This window comes from Acinonyx jubatus, chromosome B3 (assembly GCF_027475565.1).
Source record: "Acinonyx jubatus isolate Ajub_Pintada_27869175 chromosome B3, VMU_Ajub_asm_v1.0, whole genome shotgun sequence".
Classification (NCBI taxonomy): Eukaryota; Metazoa; Chordata; class Mammalia; order Carnivora; family Felidae; genus Acinonyx; species Acinonyx jubatus.
In genome coordinates, this window is record NC_069386.1 from 23,662,707 (window position 1) to 23,677,021 (window position 14,315).

Sequence of the window (14,315 nt, forward strand, 5' to 3'; positions counted from 1 at the left end):
TTTACAGGGTCATTTTATGGGTGTTCATGGCCAATAGTCACGCCCAATTATCCACATACGAGTACTGCTGTCTAGACAAAAAAAGAGCCATAAATTTGATTTTATCAGACATGTCCTGAACTCTTTTCCAATCTAGAAACTTATTTACAAGGACTTCTCTTCGATGTTGAATCAATGGTGCTTAGCATTTTCATAAGCTAAATTTAAATGTATTTCTTAGAAATTAATTAATTAATTAATTAACAACTTTATTTTGTATTGATTCATTCATTATTTTATCCATTAATACTAGGTGAATCATGGAATTTCAGACTTAAGATAACAATCCCCTCAAGGCAATCCCTTGTGGTGTACAATGTCTATAAGATTCCATGTACCTCACACTTGCTCATATTTTAGGCTTTGTTTCATGATCCATGATCCATGATACAAAGGAGCCTTTATTTTGGATAATTCTATAGCTTTTTCCCTCCTTGCGTCTTCAGGTGAACGTTTTGTCAATGGTTAACTTAATGATATGAGGTGAGATGATGCCTTTGATGATAGATACAGGCCACAAAGAACATGGACAAAAGGAGAGGCTCACCTAAAGGCAATAAATGTTTGACTCATTTTGGAAAACTAAATAGTAGAGAGTTGATTTTCTTCCTGAGTGAAACCCTACAGGATAGAATCTCTAGAAAGCATAACTTTGTCATTTTCAAAGAAATAGGTAACGTGGCAGTGGAGGATATCATTCTTTCATGGCCACTGGGAAACATGGCACAAGTAAGTAGGTGTTCAGGTTGAAGAAAATATCTCAAATACACTTCAAAGATGATAACAGTTGGAGTATGCATTTGAATCTCAGAACACTTCCCCTAGAAAAGGTTCCAACCATGGTGTTCAGAGGGTAAGATGCAAAACTTTACCACACCCATGGATCTTAGTTGCAGGATACTGAAGAGGATTCAGATAGCTAACTTGTGACTCCATAGATTGATAAAACTTCCAATGACAATTTAACAAATTGTGGGTTATTGTTATTGCTAGCTGTTCATGATGAGAACTCTGACCAGCTAAGTTTCACCCAAGAGGGCACTAGTTTTCATACCATTTGAAGAATTTATTTGGGGAAAATTATGTCTTAAAGAATGGACAATCAAGAATACAAAAGCTCTGTCAAAAATACTTTCATAGATATAAATTAGAAAAATTCTTCAGAATCATTAAATCAACTCCTTCATGAGATCATGTTTCTTTTATAAAATAACTGGAACCATACACCTGGATTATGAAGTGTAAGCATCACACTTTAAACAGTGTTAGCAGGATATGGAAGACAATATAAACAAAACATACATGGCTTTTGAAACATGAACTGGAAGTTCTAGTGCAGGGATCTCCCTAGATGATAGGGAGCAAGTATCTTTTAAAAACTTCAGATGTAGGTTTTCCAGAAAACCAATTCCATATCAATTAATATCATCATTTCAAGAGTGTTCCTGAACAATATTAAATTACTGCTCCAAGAAAATCAAATATAAGCAAGAAAAATTAATGAGCCATAAAAGTAAAATTATGAAAAACATAGAGAGTTTACAAATAAAGAATTCAAAGTCTGGGCCTTTGAATGAGTGTAAATCTATATATATAAATGAAGACTATTTTCATATTTAACATTTATTTATGAATGAAGATACATATGGATTTGCTAAAGCATTATAATTATACATGAATTTATTGATTTAGTCTAAATACATTCATTTATTATGTAATTAATGAAAGTGTAAGAAATATAAAACAAAAATGGCACATATGGGAAGGTGGCTTTGACAACTGTTCTACTTCTCTCTACACAGAACACATCCTCAGATGAAGATTCCCCGTCCCCACATGCACATATGTCAGCTTGGCTCCAGGAATAGGCACAAACTCATGTGGCACCCGGGCTTCCTGCTTTCCAGAAACCATCTCTGGTAAGCATGTTCAGGTGGGAGCACATGGACATGTGGGGAGTGCCTTAGTCAGGTCGATGATAAGAACTTATATTGTCTTTAAGACAGATGATGACCTAAAAATCATATGCAATAAAATCACACTGAGACTCAGTAGAGAGCACAATCATGGGTAAGAATCCCAGGATGCCATGTAGCACTCAGAGAGTGATAGAATTTGAGGCTTGAGATTACCAATCCCCAGAGGTATCCCCCTGTGTCCATCCACTGTCAGTGGGATTCCACATTCCCAAGATATGCTCATGCTGTAGGCTTTGTATGCAAACACATAGTTCCTCCCAAGACACCTCATTTGGAGCTATTCCTTAGCACCATTGGTCTTCTTGTGTCTTTCAGCGGGATTTCATGACCAGGATCTCATCGTTGACTCCACCATGTGAGGTGAGTGAATGCATCTGACCAGAGACAGAGGCTGCAGAGGATATAGGGTGCGTGGGGAGGCTCTCTTCAAGGCAATGCTTGACTTTTAGTCAGGATGGAGACATTCATAGCCATCACATTCTTTGTGACCATCAGCCCTACACAGTAGGAGGTCAAGAAAGTGAAACATTATCATTGCACCTGAAAGGGATCTTAATGTCCAGGGAGGACAATTCTCCTCCATTGGAACACAGGCCACATTAATTTGTATCAGTTTGTACTCAGCGTGAGGCCAATATTGCTAATGCACTTCAGGGACACTAAGTACTAGGTGGGCGATGAAGCCTCATGCAGCATCCAGCAGGGCAAGGGACCAGCCCAGGGCATCCAGAGACAGTGGTGCAGGAATATAACTGGGGGGGGGGGTCTTCTTAGCTGGACATTAGACAGAATTCTAATAGCAGAAAGATGGCACCTGAGAAGTGCTTAATTCTTCCCCAGGTCTAGAGACATAGCTGTATAGACTAGGTCCTGTGTGGTGTTCCCCATCTGCTCACTGGTGGTGGCTTCTAGGTATAATGGGTCCACTGGTCTCTTACCAATTGATGTGGAGCAGTTCCTGCAGATGCCATCTATGTGGGTAGCCAGGACCCTGGGAAGAGCAAAACCACTCTAGCATGTATGTTACTACAAGTGAGGTTGAGAATTTTGAATAGGATGGTCATGACTCCCCCATGAGATCCCTTTCTATATGCACCCTTCCACCAAAGAGGAAGGGTGTGATTACAAACCATACCAGCATCTCTCCCTGAATCACATTCACCACCAAATCATGAAGAGAGAAGTTGGTCTCAGCAGGGACATATAGACATTGCTCTTTGAAGATGTGGATTGTGATAGGATGCACAGCAGGGCACTCTATACCTCAGAAAGACATCTGTCAGGCAGGGTCTAGGGCAACACTTTGCCTGAATGGAGGACAGTGGGCAGCTTTTAGAACTCCTTGTACATGAATTCCTAAGAAAGCATTTCATGGTGCTTTATATCCTGGCTCCCTATGTCCCCAGAAGCCCTGTGCCCAGGCCAGGATTCAACATAGAGCTCATTCCTAGCAATAATTAATGCTGTGCTCTACATACCATGGCCCTCAAATTTGCATGCCACATTCAGGAAAGCAGTGTGCCGGGACTGCTCCTCAGTTGTACATAAATGATGCTCACCCCCCTGTGTGAAAACTCAGAATTTCATTGCTGTGGGTTCAGCTATATGGGTAGATATCCTTCTGCAATGTGCTGGATACTTCCTGTCTTCAATCATTGCATAATAGATTCATGTGTTGAGACATAGCATTCTGCAACTGGAACTAGCAGATGTGGGCCAGAAGGGCAGAAGGAATGCATAAGGTGTTTTAAAAGCTGAAGTGTCTTTTGAACACAAACCACATACCTATATGAAGATGTCACAGCAAAATATATATGAGTTTGTCCCAGCTTCAAGAATAATCCCAAACTCAAGACATGCCACACATCCTACCCTTCAGAAACTATCTCTTGTAAGCATGTTCAGAATGGGGGACCCAGACAAGTGGTGACTGCCTCAGTTGTGTCAATTATGAGAACTCATAATGCCTAGAAAAGACATTATAACATAAAAGTCATCCTAAATAAGATTATGCTGAGGCCAAATGGAATGGAAAATCCTGTGGCAGGATCCAGGGGATTCATGTGGCCAATGGAGAGTGATGGATTTATGACTTGAGGTGACTGATCATTTGACTCCTGGGTTTGGCTCTTCAATGTCCTTAGGCAACCAAATGTCCAGACATGCTCATGATGTGGGGCTTTGTATGCTGAACCATAACTCCTTGGCCTTTTCATGCAATAGACAATTTAGATGGTGCCTTGCCCAAAGAAGATCAGAGCTCCTCTTCCATACACACTCTTGCCAATAAAGTTCACATCTTTGGAAACCAGGAAGCATCTCTCCATAAGGCCCCACTGGACTGATGGTCAGGAAGAAATGAGTGGACACTGCAGAGGACATCTATATATCCTTGTTAGGAGATGGTGATGTTGATGTAATGCACACCAGGCCATTGAACATGCCAGGTATTTTCTGTGGGTCTCCATATGGAAGCATCTGGAGAGGAGTTTTGCCTGCCAGGTAACTGTTGGTCAGCTCCCCAGAGGTCCACTAAAATTCTTGCTGAGGAGGAATTATATTCCATGGTTCAATGGGCTTTGATTACCATGTCTTATACAGACCTGGCCAATCCCAGGATGCCAAGCCCACCCGTTCCTCAAAAGCCAAAGGCCAAGCCTACCAGCCATTGCTTATGATGCTATATGCAACATGATCGAAAAAAACTGACCCATTCATTTGGAGAGAATGTGTAGCAAGAATGCTGCCTAGTGGTGCATGTGCAATGCTCAGACACATGTTGGGGCCAGTTTTCCCAAGATAGTATATACACATACAGGCTGAGGGCTTTGGGTGCCAGGCTGCAGCACTCCCGCCACCCCTCAATCCTTGCTGGAATCATGAGTCAGGCCCCATGAATTCGAGTATCATGCACATGGCCCACCAGGTCAGGGCCAAAGGGGAAGGGTATTGTCATAGCTTCCCTACCTTTCTCGATACAGACCCCATGCCCAAACAAAGATTCCACCTGGCATATAGTGGGAAATTGGCCCAATATGGGAATAGGCCCTGAGCCAGGTGCCCAAATGGCCAACCTGTGCTTCATAAATGATCTCTTGTAAGCAAGTTGAGCTGGCGGAAAGAAGACAGAGGCTCGTGGGGACTGCCTTGGTTGGGTCAATGATGAGAACTCATATGGTCTTGAACAGAGATGATGACATAAAAATCATGCTCAATAAGATTACACTGAGGCCCAATCAAAGAGACAATCATGGGGTGGGATCCAGGAGACCATGGGGCACTTGGAAATTGCAGGCAAATTGGGCTTGAGGTGACCAATCCCTCGAGGCTCCCAGTGTGGCTCTCCCCAGGCTTGGGGGCTTGAATGTGACCAAGTTGGGCTCGTGCAATGGTGATTTGTGTGCTCGTAATTAGTTACTCTGGATACACCTCATTTGCAGCCTTGGATTAGCTCCCTTGATGTCCGTGTGTCTTTCAGTGGAACATCATTGTGACAGGGTCTCGAGGCAGCACCAATAAGAAGAGGTGAGTGCATCCCTGCGCTCATACACTGAGGCAAGGGATTGCGTGGTCCTCCAAGGGATCCTCTTTCCTGCCAGCCTGTAAGCTGTGTTCTCCACTGTAGGAAGGCTGTCAGGTTGATGTCAGAATCACTGAGGCCCTTGGAGGAATGCAAGGTGCGACAGTGGGCATTGGAGCCCCCCACCCATGACCTCCTATGGGGAAAAGTTCCCACCAAAATTTCACGCAATGGGCGATGGAGGAAGATGCTGGGACTGGGGCTACCTGGCTGGACACTAGATAGCTTTGGCATAGCGCGTAGATGGTGTCCAAAAATTGCTGGAAACATGGACTGGACCTCAGGTGGCATTCAGGCTCCTGACTCCTAGATCTTCACCATTGGCCATGACTTATGGATTCATGTCCTTATGGGGCCTGTGGGAATTCCCCAAACTGGATGGCACTTGGCCTGATGATAGCCTTTTGGTTGGTGCCATGAGCCAGGGCATGCTGGGGTTCTTGACTTGTGGCCCAATTCCCAATGAGGTTGAAGTCGCTGGGGAACCATGGTAGCCCCTCTCCTAGCAATAACCTTAAGTGCAAAGACAGGAAGGGATGAGGTGTCCAAATGGGAGACATGGAGGAGCGCTGGTTGGGGATGGCGATGGACACTGGCGGGATGCATGCCATGCCCCAGGACACCCAACTAATTTTTGTGTTGGGTCCCCCAGGCAGCATCTGTGACCTGTTCCAGGACACCATGCCTGCCCATCCATGGCAAAGCCCAAGGCTGGCCCCGCCAATGATGTCCCAGGATTCTGCATGCCCCAGGCCCACAAAGGGGTGTCCCAATTGCACTGTGAGGGGTCATGTGTGGCTGCCCATGTGCCTGATGCTGCAGCCTCCATGATCAGTTTCCTGTGGGGCTCTGATTTCCCTGGTGTCCAGTGGAGCCACTGGGCTGAGGCTGAGGGACTTGGTGCCACGCTGGAGCCTTCCTTCCTGCCATCCCAGGATTTTTGCTGGTGTCATGAATGCAGGCCACCACCACCCATTCTGAGCTCTCTCCCAATGGCAAAAGGTGAAGTACAATGGGGAAGTGCATTCTCATGGCTGAATTGCATCTTTCTGCACAGAGCCCGTGACAGGACATAGAACCCACCTGGTTCAGGGAGGGTAGATTGGCCCAGCTTCAGGAATAGGTCGCAAGCCAGAAGAAAAATTGCCACCCTGCGCTTCACAAACAATCTATGTTAACCATGTTGAGCCGGAGGGCTGAAGACAGAGGCACGTAGGGACTGCCTTAGTTGGGTCAATAATGAGAATTCATATGGTCATGAACAGAGATGATGACTTAAAAATTATGCTCAATAGGATTCTGCAGAAGCCCAATGGAGGCCATTGCACTGAGGTACGATCCTGGAGAATCCTGTGGCCCTGGATTACCACTGGACCCAGGGGCTCGAGGTGACAAATCCCTCCAGGTTACCGAGGGGGTTCTCCTTGGTCTATGGACCTCCACATGCCTAAGACCTGTTCTGGCCCTGGGGTGTTGTGTGTCCATCACTAGTGCTTCTTGACTCATCCCTGGGAATCCAACTAAGCTCCCTCAGCATCCTTGTGTCTTTCAGTGGGACATCGCTTTGTGACCACTTTCTCGCCATTGACCCCACCATGGGAGGAGAGTGGATGCCTGTGTGAGTACCCGGAGACCCAGTGTACATGGGCATGGTGAAGCTGACCTCAGGGCAAGGCGAGCCATCTTGTGGGACTGGGGCTCAAACATCGCCCCAGAGAGGTGGCGTGTCCTTGAAACTCTACCCTGGACAGTAGGCTGTCTGGAAAAAACTGGTCACCTGCAACACCTGAAAGGGATGCCACAGTCCCCCGTGGGATCCTCTTAATTGACAGACCATAGGCTATGTTTTCCAGTGTGGGATGGCTCTCAGGTTAATGTCAGAATCACTGTCTCCCTGGGAGGCACCAGAGTTGCTGTGGTGGGCATTGCAGACAGCCAAGGCAACCGACTGTGGGGATTCCGCCGATTTTCCTCACAATGGGCATTGGAGGAAGGGGCCGGGCCCAGGGCTTCTTGGCTGGACACTAGAACTTTTGGAATAAGGGGTAGAATGTATCTGCTTGCCTGGACCCAGAGTGTCACGTAGGCTTCTGGCTCCAGGTTCTTCACCATTGGCCCAGTCCAATGGTCGTGTGTCCTTAAGGGGCCCATGGGTCATCTCACAGCTGGATGGGGCTTTGCCTGACAATGGCCCTTGGGTCGGTACCACGAGTCAGGGCAGGCTGGATATCTGGACTGGTGCCCCCGAGTCCCAGTGAGGTTGAAGTCGCTGGGGAAACGTGCTGGCCCCCCACCCTTCCCTCACTGTAATCTCAAAGACAGGAAGGGATGGGGTTTCCACACAGAAGTCATGGAGCAGCGCTGATGGAGACAGTGTTGGACGCTAGTGGGATGCCCATCAGGCCTTGATGCCCCAAGGGATGTTGGCACTGCGTTTGCGTGGCGGGCCCCATGCCCGCCCATTCCTGGCAAAACTCAGGGCCACTCCATGAAAGGAAGGCCCAGGTTTCTGCCTGCCACCTACTCGCCAAGGTCTGTCCCAACCACGTTGCAGGAGGACCTGTGCCTGCTGTAGCAGCCTCCATGCTCAGATTCCTGTGGGGTTCTGAATTACCTTTTTTCCAGTGGAGCCACAGAGTCTGAGGGCCTTGTGGACACGCTGCAGCCTTCTTTCCTGCCAGGCCAGGATTGCAGAATTGTGTCATGAATGCAATTCCAGTCCCGCACATTCTGAGATCCCTCCCATTGCCACAGGTGAGGTCTGAGGGGGAAGGTGTTTGTCATTGCTGACCTGCCTCTCTCTGCACAGATCCCACACCCCGACCGAGATCCCACCTGGCGCATGGAGGGGAATTTGGCCAATCATCTGTAACAGACCCCGAGCCAGGGGCTCTCATGGCCACCAAGGACATCACAATCCATTTCTGGTAAGCATGTTGAGCAGGTGGGTAGAAAGCAGAGGCGGGTGGGGACTGCCTTTGTTGGGTCAATGATGAGAACTCATAAGGTCTCGAAGACAGATGATGACCTACAAATTATGCTCAATAGGATTAAGCTGAGGCCCAATGGAGGGCACTGCACTGAGGCGGGATCCTGGGGAACCCTGTGGCCCTGGCATAGCACTGGCACCTGGGGCTCGAGGCAACTGATCCCTCGAGGTTCCTCAGTGCTGCACACCCAGGACTCTGAAACTCGGCACACCTAAGACGTGCTCCCACCCTGGGGCATTGTGTGCCCATTACTAGTGCTTCCCAGGACTCATCCCTGGGAACCCAACTAAGCTCCCTCGGTGTCCTGGTGTCTTTCAGTGGGACGTCGTCTTGGCGACCAGGGTCTCACCATTGAGCCCACCATGGGAGGAAAGTGAATGTCTGTGTGAGTACCCGGAGACCCAGTGCCCTTTGGCGGATTGGCGAGGCTGCCCTCAGGGCAACTCCAGCCATCTTGTGGGACTGGGGCTTTGTCCTCACCCCGGAGGGCTGGTGTGTCCCTGAAAGTCTGCCCTGTGCTGTGGGCTGTCTGGAAAACACAGGTCACCAGAGACACCTGCAAGGGATGCCATGGTCCCCCATGGGATACTCTTACTTGAAAGCCCATGGGCCACATTTCCCAGTGTGGGTGGTGCTCCGGTTGATGTCAGAATCACTAATGCCTTAGTAGGCATGCGAGGTGATGCGGTGGGCAATGCATATGGCCAATGTGACAACCTGCGGGTAAGTGATGCACCCAAATTTCACATTACGGGCTTTGGAGGAAGGGGCCGGGGCTGGGGCTACCTGGCTGGACACTAGACAGCTTTGGCATAAAGGTTAGATGGTATATGAAAAATGTTGGCAGCATGGCCCAGACACCAAGTAGCATGTGGGCTTCTGCCTCTGGATTGTTCAACATTGGCACCGTCTGGTGGTCACGTGTCCTTATGGGGCCCATGAATCATCCCACAGCTGGATGGGGTTTTGCCTGACAATGGCCCTTTGGTTGGTGCCACAAGCCAAGGCACACTGGGGTTCTTGACTTGTGACCCCGTGTGCCAGTGACTTTGTAGTCACTGGGGAACCGTGCTGGCCCATCACCCTTACCTCACCATAATCTCAAAGACGAGTAAGGATGAGGTGTCCCCACAGAAGCCATGGAGCAGCGCTGATGGAGACAGTCTTGGATGCTAGTGGGATGCTGGACAAGGCCCTGATCCCCCAAGGGATCTTGTCATTGCATTTGCGTGGTAGCGTTCGTGGGACTTTCCGGCGCCTCATGCCCGCCCATTCCTGGCAAAACGCAGGGCTGGTCCCTGCCACCCAAGACCCGGGATTCTACCTACCAAAGAACCACCAAGGTCTATCCCAATCACACTACGGGAGGACCTGTGCGTGTGGCCTGGTGCCTGCTGTGGAGGCCTCCATGCTCAGATTCCTGTTGGGCCCTGAATTCCCTTGTTTCCAGTGGAGCCACAGAGGCTGAAAGCTTTGTGGACACACTGCAGCCTTCCTTCACGACAGACCAGGATTTTTCTGGCATCATGAATGCAGACCCAGCCCTGCCCATTCTGATATCCCTCCCATTGTCACAAGGTGAGGTCTGATGGGGAAGGCAGTTGTCATTGCTGACTTGCCTCTCTGCGCAGATCCCGCAGCCCAACCAAGAACCCACATGGTGCACGGAGGGGATTTTGGCCCACCTTTGGGAACAGGCCCCGAGCCAGGGGTCCTCATGGCCACCCTGCTCATCACAGACCCTCTCTAGTAAGCATGTTGAGCTGCAGGTAGAAGGCAGAGGTGGGAGGGGACTACCTTGGTTGGGTCAATGATGAGAACTCATATGGTCCCAAAGACAAATGATGACCTAAAAATTATGCTCAATAGGATTATGCTAAGGCCCAGTGGAGGGCACTGCACTGAGGCGGGATCCTGGGACCCTGTGGCCTTGGCATAGCGATGGCACCTGGGGCTTGAGGCCACCGATATCCCGAGGCTCCCCGTGGGGCTCTCCTGGGTCACTGGGCCTCCACACGCCTAAGACGTGCTCCCGCCCTGGGGCGTTGTGTGCCCATTACTAGTGCTTCCCGGGACTCATCTCTGGGAACCCATCTAAGCTCCCTCCCTTTTTCAGGTGACTTTCAGTGGGACATTGTCTTGGTGATCATGGGCTCACCATTGAGCCCACCATGGGAGGAGAGTGGATGCCTGTGTGAGTACCTGGAGACCCAGTGACCTTGGGCCGATTGGCGAGGATGCCCTCTGGGCAACATCACCCATGTTGTGGGACCTGGGCTACGTCACTACAGCAGAGGGCTGACGTGTCCCTGAAAGTCTGCCTTGTGCAGTAGTCTGCCTAGAAAAAACTAGTCACCCAGACACCTGAAAGGGATGCCATGTTCCCCAGCGGGATCCTCTTCTTGAGGGACCATGGACCACATTTCCCAGTGTGGGAGGGTGCTCTGGTTGATGTCAGAATCACTAATGCATTAGTAGGTATGCGAGGTGTTGTGGTGGGCATTGCAGATGGCCAATGTGACCTCCTGCATGGAAGCGGTACACCCAAATTTCATGCAATGGGCTTTGGAGGAAGGGGGTGGGTCTGGGGCTACCTGCCTGGACACTAAACAGCATTGGCATAACAGGTAGATTGTATCTGAAAAATGCTGGCTAAGGGTCCCAGACCCCGAGTGGCATGCAGGCTCCTGCCTCCGGGATCTTCAACATTGGCACCGTCTGGTGGTTGTGTGTCCTTATGGGGTCAGTGGGTCGTTCCACAGCTGAATGGGGCTTTGCCTGATAATGGCCCTTTGGTTCGTGCCACTAGCCAGGGCACGTTTTGTTATTTGATTTGTGACCCCGACTCCCAGTGACTTTGAAGTCGATGGGGAACCAGGCTGGCCCCTCACCCTTCCCTCACCATAATCTCAAAGACAGGAAGGGGTGAGGTGTCCCCCCGGGAGCCATGGAGCAGCGCTGATGGAGACAGCTTTGGATGCTGGTGGGATACCCATCAGGGTCCTGATCCCCCAAGGGATTCTTTCTGCGTGGTAGCATCCTTGGGCCCTTCTGGCACCCCATGCCCGCCCATTCCTGGCAAAATGCAGGACCAGTCCCTGCCAGCCAAGGCCCGGGATCCTGCCTGCAACCGACCAGCCAAGGTCTGTCCCAATCCCACTGCGGGAGGACCTGTGCGTGGCCTGATGCCTGCTGTAGCAGCCTCCATGCTCAGATTCCTGTGGGGCCCGAATTCTCTTGTTTCCAGTTGAGTCACAGAGGCTGAGAGACTTGTGGACACGCTGCAGCCTTCCTTCCTGCTAGGCCAGGATTTTTGCTGGCATCATGAATGCAGTCCCAGTTCCACGCATTCTGAGATCCCACCTAATGCCACAAGGTGAGGTCGGATGGAGAAGAGGTTTGTCATTGCTGAGCTACCTCTTTCTGTGCAGATCAGCGCCCCAACCGAGATTGCACCTGGCGCACCGAGGGGAGTTTGGCTCAGCATCAGGAACAGGCCCCGAGCCAGGGACCATCATGGCCACCCTGCACATCACAATCCCTCTCTGGTAAGAATGTTGAGCTTGTGAATAGAAGGCAGAGACGGGTGGAGACTGCCTTGGTTGGGTCAATGATGAGAACTTATATGGTCTTGAAGACAGATGATGACCTAAAAATTATGCTCAACAGGATTACCCTGAGTCCCAGTGGAGGGCACAGCACTGAGGCGGCATCCTGGGGACCCTTGTGGCCCTGGCATAGAGCTGGCACCTGGGGCACATAGCAACCCACCCCTCGAGGCTCCCCAGTGGGGCTCTCCCGTGTCTCTGGGCCTCCGTGTGCCTAACACGTGCTCCCACCCTGGGGCGTTGTGTGCCCATTACTAGTGCTTCCCGGGACTCATCCCTGGGAACCCAACTAAGCTCCCTCGGTGTCCTGGTGTCTTTCAGTGGGATGTCGTCTTGGTGACCAGGGTCTCCCCATTGAGCCCAACATGGGAGGAGAGTGGATGCTTGTGTGAGAACCCAGAGACCCAGTGCCCTTGGGCCGATTGGCGAGGCTGCACTTAGGTCAACGCCAGCCATCTTGTGGTACTGGGGCTTCGTCCTCAACCCAGAGGGCTGGTGTGTCCCTGAACGTGTGCACTGTACACTAAGCTGTCTGGAAAAAAAAGGTCAACCACGACACCTGCAAGAGATGCCACGGTCCTCTGCATGATCCTCTTACTTGACAGTACATGGGCCACGTTTCCCAGTGTGGGAGGGCACTCTGGGTGATGTCAGAATCACTGAAGCCTTAGTAGGCATGCGATGTGCTGTGGTGGGCATTGCAGACGGCCAATGTGACCGCCTTCATGGAAGCAGTGTGTCCAAATTTCATGCAATGGGCTTTGGAGGCAAGGGCTGGACCCAGGGTTACCTGGAAGGGCACTAGACAGCTTTGGCATAACGGGTAGATGGTATCTGAAAAATGCTGGCAGTGTGGCCCAGACCTGAGTGCCATCCAGTCTCCTGCCCCTGGGTTCTTCACCATTGGCACGGTCTGGTGGTCTCGTGTCCTTATGGGCCTCAGGGGTCATCCCGCAGCTGGATGGGGCTTTGCCTGACAATGGCCCTTTGGTCGGTGCCACCAGTCAGAGCACGCTGTGGTTCTTGATTTTGACCCCGAGTCCCAGTGAGTTTGAAGGCACTGAAGAACCGTGCTGGCCCCTCACCCTTCCCTCACCATAATCTCAATGACAGGAAAGGATGAGGTGTCCCCATGGGAGCCATGGAGCAATGCTGATGGAGACAGAGTTGGATACTGATGGGATGTCCATCAGGGTCTGATCCCCAAAGAGATCTTGGCATTCCGTCTGCGTGGTAGAGTTCGTGTGACCTTCCAGTGCCCCATGCCCGCCCATTCCTGGCAAAACACAGGGCCGTTCCCTGCCAGTCAATGACTGGGATGCTGTCTGCCATCGACCCACCAAGGTCTGTCCCAATCACACTGTGGGAGGACCTGTGCATGTGGCCTGGTGCCTGCTGTGGAGGCCTCCATGCTCATATTCCTGTTGGGCCCGAATTCCCTTGTTTCCAATGGATCCACAGAGGCTAAGGGCCTTGTGGACATGCTGCTGCCTTCCTTCCTGCCAGGCCAGGATTGCAGGATTATGTCATGAATGCAGTCTCAGCCCCACCCATTCTGAGATCCCTCCCATTGCCACAGGTGAGGTCTGATGGGGAAGGCATGTGTCATTGCTTAACTGCCTGTTTCTGTGCAGATCCCCCGCCCCAACCAAGATCCCACCTGGCACCAGGAGGGGAGTTTGGCCCATCTTCTGGAACAGACCCTGAGCCAGGAGCCCTCAGGCCACACTGTGAATCACAGATCCTCCCTGGTAAGCATGTTGAGCTGATGGGTAGAAGGCAGAGGCGGTAGGGGACTGCCTTGGTTGAGTAAATGATGAGAACTCATATGGTCTCGAAGACAGATGATGACCTAAAAATTATGCTCAATAGGATTATGCTGTGGCCCAATGGAGGCCACCTCACTGAGGCGGGATCCTGGGGACCCCTGTGGCCCTGGCGTACTGCTGGCACATGGGGCTCAACTCGACCAATCCCTCAAGTCTCCCCAGTGGCGCTCTCCCCAGTCTCTGACCCTCCGTGCACCGAAGACATGCTCCTGCCCTGGGACATTGTGTGTCCATTACTAGTGCTTCCCGGAATTCATCCCTGGGAACCCAACTAAGATCCCTAGGTTTTG

The 14,315-nt window shown here is 50.7% G+C and overlaps 8 non-coding genes across 8 annotated transcripts; all 8 read left to right on the plus strand.

Moving 5' to 3' along the window:
- The first annotated feature begins 2,008 nt into the window (after positions 1 to 2,008).
- On the plus strand, positions 2,009 to 2,089 carry LOC113602094 (small nucleolar RNA SNORD115). The gene has a single exon (XR_003423471.1). It is a non-coding gene; the product is annotated as a small nucleolar RNA SNORD115 (small nucleolar RNA).
- Positions 2,090 to 3,959: 1,870 nt separating this feature from the next.
- Positions 3,960 to 4,039, plus strand: LOC113602096 (small nucleolar RNA SNORD115). The gene has a single exon (XR_003423473.1). It is a non-coding gene; the product is annotated as a small nucleolar RNA SNORD115 (small nucleolar RNA).
- A 1,132-nt stretch (positions 4,040 to 5,171) lies between these two features.
- On the plus strand, positions 5,172 to 5,252 carry LOC113602075 (small nucleolar RNA SNORD115). The gene has a single exon (XR_003423452.1). It is a non-coding gene; the product is annotated as a small nucleolar RNA SNORD115 (small nucleolar RNA).
- Positions 5,253 to 6,828: 1,576 nt separating this feature from the next.
- LOC113602080 (small nucleolar RNA SNORD115) lies at positions 6,829 to 6,909 on the plus strand. The gene has a single exon (XR_003423457.1). It is a non-coding gene; the product is annotated as a small nucleolar RNA SNORD115 (small nucleolar RNA).
- Positions 6,910 to 8,581: 1,672 nt separating this feature from the next.
- On the plus strand, positions 8,582 to 8,662 carry LOC113602082 (small nucleolar RNA SNORD115). Its single transcript, XR_003423459.1, has one exon. It is a non-coding gene; the product is annotated as a small nucleolar RNA SNORD115 (small nucleolar RNA).
- A 1,730-nt stretch (positions 8,663 to 10,392) lies between these two features.
- LOC113602083 (small nucleolar RNA SNORD115) lies at positions 10,393 to 10,473 on the plus strand. The gene has a single exon (XR_003423460.1). It is a non-coding gene; the product is annotated as a small nucleolar RNA SNORD115 (small nucleolar RNA).
- A 1,719-nt stretch (positions 10,474 to 12,192) lies between these two features.
- LOC113602079 (small nucleolar RNA SNORD115) lies at positions 12,193 to 12,273 on the plus strand. Its single transcript, XR_003423456.1, has one exon. It is a non-coding gene; the product is annotated as a small nucleolar RNA SNORD115 (small nucleolar RNA).
- A 1,730-nt stretch (positions 12,274 to 14,003) lies between these two features.
- On the plus strand, positions 14,004 to 14,084 carry LOC113602090 (small nucleolar RNA SNORD115). Its single transcript, XR_003423467.1, has one exon. It is a non-coding gene; the product is annotated as a small nucleolar RNA SNORD115 (small nucleolar RNA).
- The last annotated feature ends 231 nt before the right edge of the window (positions 14,085 to 14,315 follow it).